Raw genomic sequence first — 6208 nt, 5'->3', positions numbered from 1 at the left:
TATTCATGCCCACTATGTGAGCACCCTACTACGGCCCTCTATCCATGGGGGGCAGTCCTGAGTGCTTTATGGACGGTTTAAAATATTCTGATGGATGCGGATTGTGATATACATCCGTGCAACTGGTGATTGAAAATAGGCACCTGGTAACCCAAAAATATAATTACGGTTCTAAATGCACTTACCGGTGTTCCAGATGTTCATGCCCACTATGTGAGCACCCTACTACGGCCCTCTATCCATGGGGGGCCGTCCTGAGTGCTTTATGGACGGTTTAAAATATTCTGATGAATGCAGATTGTGATATACATCCGTGCAACTGGTGATTGAAAATAGGCAACCCAAAAATAAAAATATAAAAATAAAAATATGGTTCTAAATACATTTACCTGGACTCCTAATATTACTGCCCACTATGAAGCCCCACTACTGGGGAAAATTCACCCGAGGGCGCCAAAGGTACATCTATGAAGGATTCTAAAATAGTTGTGAAAATTTACTAAATCCAAAATTTTCAAAAATAACACTATGTTTCATGTGCAATTGGTGATTGAAAATAGGCACCCCTAACCCAAAATGAAACACATTTTTAATCATTTTAATGCATAATGACACAAATACAAGGGTGAATTTCAAACAAATATGCTTTATTTAATCAGTTAATCATGGATTGATTTGTCCCTCAATCAGTGTCAGGGCCCGGCTGGCATTTTTCGGCAAATTATGGTACCGGTAGTGCCGTGCCTGCGTTTCCAGAGAGTGACACATATGGTCAGCCACAGTTCCCCGGTCTGTAACCGAGCCTTGGTTAAAGTTCAATGTGGCAACACTGCGTCGAATTGTACCGAAGGTCACTTTACTTCCAATGCCAAACTCTGCAAAGATTTGCCTCACATACTCACACAGATTACCGTACGGTTGACCGCAGGATGTGAAAAAGAAGAGTTCTGTGTCTGAGGTCATTCCACTCAGATGAGGCCTGATTTGATGTAAGGGAAGACCCCCCTGTATTGGACAAAAATGAATGGCAAGTCATTGGCATCGGACAAACCATATACACATTGTCCAATACCACCCAATTCGGCGTTGATTCATGCAAAGTGTATTGCAAATGCCATATGGCAATTGCCAGTTGTAACACTTTAAAAATTCAACAGGTGGCGAATCCGCTCCACCGTGGTTTTTCATATTGGATATGTAACCCAAGTCAACGTCCAAAAGCAAAATTTTGAAAAAATGAAATTTTTGTAAAAAACTTATCACCCCTTAAAAAAGTGCTTTCTGGACCGTTTTTCGAAATTCTTTCGATTTTTTTGTCAATTACACATGTGTAAGAACTGTATGAATATACTTTTGTCCAATTTTATTATCATAATTTTATTTTTATTTTTTACATGCGCATAAGGAATATGTTTTGTCCATTTTCAATATGATTTCATACGAAGTCAAAAGTCAAAAGTCAAAAATGTCAAAATTTTGAAAAAAACTTCACACACCCTTAAAAAAGTACTTTCTGGACCGTTTTTTGAAATTCTTTCAAATTTTTGGTCAATTACACATGTGTAAGAACTGTATAAATATACTTTTGTCCAATTTTATTATCATAATTTTTTTTTTTACATGCGCATATGTAATATGTTTTGTCCATTTTCAATATGATTTCATAGGAAGTCAAAAGTCAAAAGTAAAAAATGTCAAAATTTGGTAAAAAACTTCACACACCCTTAAAAAAGTGCTTTCTGGACCGTTTTTCGAAATTCTTTCGAATTTTGTGTCAATTACACACGTATAAGAACTGTATCAACATACTTTAGTCATATTTTATTATCATAATTTTTTTTTTTTTACTTGTGCATAAGGAATTTTTTTGGGGGCCAAATGCCATAAGAAATTTGACATGCTCAAAAATCCTGCAGAAATGCAAAATTGACTGGCCTGATGAACTCGGGATGGCCGGGCAGTGATAGTTGTTCCTTTCCATCACTCGTTGTGTTGATTTCATCATGTACATTTGGTGATGTTTTTTCACTGTTGAATCATATTGCAAGTGCGCGTGCATTTGCAATATGGTTCAATGGGCATTTACCATATGAAATTTGACATGCTCAAAAATGCAAAATTGACTGGCCTGATGAACACAGGGTGGCCAAGCAGTGATAGTTGTACCTTTCCATCACTCGTTGTGTTGATTTCATCATGTCCATTTGTTTATGTTTTCTCACTTTTGCAAAGTCACTGTGCATTTGCAATATGGTTCAATGGGCAGGTACCATCACGAATTTGTCATGCTATAAAAATCCTGCAGGAATGTGAAATTGACTGGCCCGATGAACTCGGGATGGCTGGGCAGTGATTCTGGTTCATCTCAATGGCTCGTTAGGGTTGATTTCAGAATGTCACTTTTGGTGATGGTACCTCACTGTTTAAACATATTGCAAATGGACAAGAGTCACCAGCAAGTCACCGTCCATCAGTCAATTAGATATCATTCTGACACCAAACTGATACAAACTGACACTAAACCCACTTTTTCTAACTCGTTTAGTAGCCAACTATCACATACTTCAGAGCTGGCCCAAAATTCACAAACGCCTTCGGTTCAAACCATTAAAAAAACATAAAACACATAGTTACGTTCTAGCTGCGGGTCCATTTCTTATGTTACGTGTAGGCCTAGCTGAGGCGACCCCGAATCCCAAGTTTCGGCTCGATCGGTCATTTGGTGTCCGAGCAAAACCCTAATTGGTGCTGAAAATCAACTTTTTTCTATGACTTGCTACGGGGTCCTTGAATGAGCTATCGGACCGAAACGTTGGGGTCTGTCTATATGGGCCGAGACGGTCGCAATGCACCTAGTCTTGTGTCTCTGAGACATTTCTAAATGTCGCCATTTTCGTAATGGTCAAAATGAATTGAAGTCATTGCAAATGTACGAAGCTGTTTCTCGGTCCGAGAACCGTCTAGAGCCACGTAACTCACCACGCACTATCGACCTGAGGTCTAGAACAGGATTCTAAAGTTTCGGAACTCTAGGTCTGACGGTTCTTTAAAAGTTCCAACAAGGTTAACTAACGCAGGCAGTGTATGTCTCTACGCACCCCAATGGGTCCCTCCTTCCAAGCTGTGTGTGTGTGTGATTTAGTTTTCCTTTGAAATTTTATGGGAAAAATGACTGATTTACAGTTCATGGGGGTTGCCTAATCACATATATGAAGTTTTGGAAATATCTGACTTTTTTAACCCCTCGAAACAGCCCAAGAGACACCAATTATGGCACTTTCGGTTGGCACAGGAAGCTATAAGTCAACACATATCCTCACTGGGGTATGCTTTTACAGAATCCTGAGTTTTAAGTCCTTACGTTAAGAATTGACTGATTTACACAGGGTTGAATGCACTATGTCTATCAAACTGCAGGCAGGGTATGGAAAAACACTTTTAGGGTGATTTTAACCACTTCCGGTTGGTCCAGGAAGCTTAGAATCAACACAGGTAGACCTCATACTGGCCTGATGGACTGTTACCAAAGACAGGTTCATACGGCATTCATAACCCATATAGACTTCAGGTTGAATTTAGGGGTGCAGGCAATGTATTCCTATGGGGAGACAAGTCAATGCAAACTCTTTCAAGTAAACACCTTCTTTTAACTATTAAGGGTTAATGCCACACGGTCAAGGTTAGGATTGCACGGATCGGAAGGACCTTAGGAACGTACCTGAGGTCAAATTGTGCTTCTCACCCTAAAGGTTCTCTCACTGTCACCCAAAAGCAAATGACGTGGTGGGGCAGGCTTAATTTTGGGCCTACTTTTCTCATGGTCGCTGCGCTCAGACCGAGCGAGCTACGGTCAAGCGGGATATCTCGTTGAACTCGGCACGGCCTTGAGATTATGTTTATGCCATTGCCTGCTCTCTGTGTCTTTGAGCACCGCCCTTTTTCACTCCATCCTTGCTGTGTGTGTGTGTGAGAACTTTTCTTTGACATCTGTTGGGAGAAATGACTGATTTACAGTTCATGAGGTTTACCTAGTCACACATATGAAGTTTTGGAGAGATGTGACTTTTTTAACCCTTCAAAACAGACAGTGTGACCCAATTAAAGGCACTCCCGGTTGGCACAGGAAGCTATAAGTAAACACATATCTTGATTGACATAGACACTTACAGAATCCTGAGTTTTAAGTCTTTAAGTTAAGAATTGACTGATCTACGATCTACAGAGGGTTGAATGTAGTCATTTTCACCTTTGAAGGTTATGTACATCAAAACACCTTTTGGGTCAATTTAACCACTTCCGGTTGCTCCAGGAAGCTTAGAATCGACACAGGTAGACCTCATAGTGGTCTGATGGACTGTCATAGAAGACAGGTTCATTAGGCATTCATAACCCACATAGGCTTCAGGTTGAATTTAGAGGTGCAGGCAATGTATTCCTATGGGGAGAGACGTCAATGCAAACTGTTTGATGTAAACACCTTTTAACTGGTAAGGCTTAATGCCACACGGTCAAGGTTAGGCTTGCACGGATCGGGAGGACCTCAGGTACGTTCCTGAGGTCGAATTGTGCTTCTCACCTTAACGGTTCTCTCACTGTCACCCAAAAGCAAATGACATTGAGGGCCAGCCTTCATTTTGGGCCTACTTTTCTAATGGTTGCTGTGCTTAGACCGAGCGAGCTACGGTCAAGTGGGGCATCTTGTTGAACTCGGCACGGCCTAGAGATTACGTTTATGCCATTGCCTGCTCTCTGTGTCTTTGAGCACCGCACTTTTTCACTCCATCCTTGCTGTGTGTGTGTGTGAGAGCTTTTCTTTGACATCTGCTAGGAGAAATGACTGATTTACAGTTTAGGAGGGTTACCTAGTCACACATATGAAGTTTAGGAAAGATGTGACTTTTTTAACCCTTCAAACCAGACAGTGTGACCCAATTAAAGGCACTTCCGGTTGGCACAGGAAGCTATAAGTAAACACATGTCTTGATTGACATAGACACTTACAGAATCCTGAGTTTTAAGTATTTAAGTTAAGAATTGACTGATCTACACAGGGTTGAATGCACTATGTCTATCAAACTGCAGGCAGTGTATGGATCAACACTGATAAGGTGATTTCAACCACTTCCGGTTGCTTCAGGAAGCTTAGAATTGGCACAGGTAGACCTCATAGTGATCTGATGGACTGTCATAGAAGACAGGTTCATAAGGCATTCATAACCCACATAGGCTTCAGGTTGAATTTAGAGGTGCAGGCAATGTATTCCTATGGGGAGAGAAGTCAATGCAAACTGTTTGAAGTAAACACCTTCTTTTAACTGTTAAGGGTTAATGCCACACGGTCAAGGTTAGGCTTGCACGGATCGGGAGGACCTCAGGCACGTACCTGAGGTCGAATTGTGCTTCTCACCCTAACGGTTCTCTCACTGTCACCCAAAAGCAAATGACATTGAGGGCCAGCCTTCCTTTTGCGCCTTCTTTTTTTCAAGGTCGCTGCACTCAGAGCGAGCTACGGTCAAGCGGGGCGTCTCGTTGAACTCTGCACAGTCTGGAGACTATGGTGATGCCATTTTTTGTGTTGATTTCAGAATGCCATTTTGGTGATGGTCCCTCTCCGTTTTTTATTTTTATTTTTTTTATTTCACCTTTATTTAACCAGGTAGGCTAGTTGAGAACAAGTTCTCATTTGCAACTGCGACCTGGCCAAGATAAAGCATAGCAGTGTGAACAGACAACACAGAGTTACACATGGAGTAAGCAATTAACAAGTCAATAACACAGTAGAAATAAAATGGGCAGTCTATATACAATGTGTGCAAAAGGCATGAGGAGGTAGGCGAATAATACAATTTTGCAGATTAACACTGGGGTGATAAAAGATCAGATGGTCATGTACAGGTAGAGATATTGGTGTGCAAAAGAGCAGAAAAGTAAATAAATAAATAAATAAAATAAAAAAAACAGTATAAAAACAGTATGGGGATGAGGTAGGTGAAAATGGGTGGGCTATTTACCAATAGACTATGTACAGCTGCAGCGATCGGTTAGCTGCTCGGATAGCTGATGTTTGAAGTTGGTGAGGGAGATAAAAGTCTCCAACTTCAGCGATTTTTGCAGTTCATTCCAGTCACAGGCAGCAGAGTACTGGAACGAAAGGCGGCCAAATGAGGTGTTGGCTTTAGGGATGATCAGTGAGATACACCTGCTGGAG

This window comes from Oncorhynchus nerka, linkage group LG22 (genome assembly GCF_034236695.1).
Source record: "Oncorhynchus nerka isolate Pitt River linkage group LG22, Oner_Uvic_2.0, whole genome shotgun sequence".
Taxonomy (NCBI): Eukaryota; Metazoa; Chordata; class Actinopteri; order Salmoniformes; family Salmonidae; genus Oncorhynchus; species Oncorhynchus nerka.
This window is presented reverse-complemented; position numbering follows the sequence as displayed.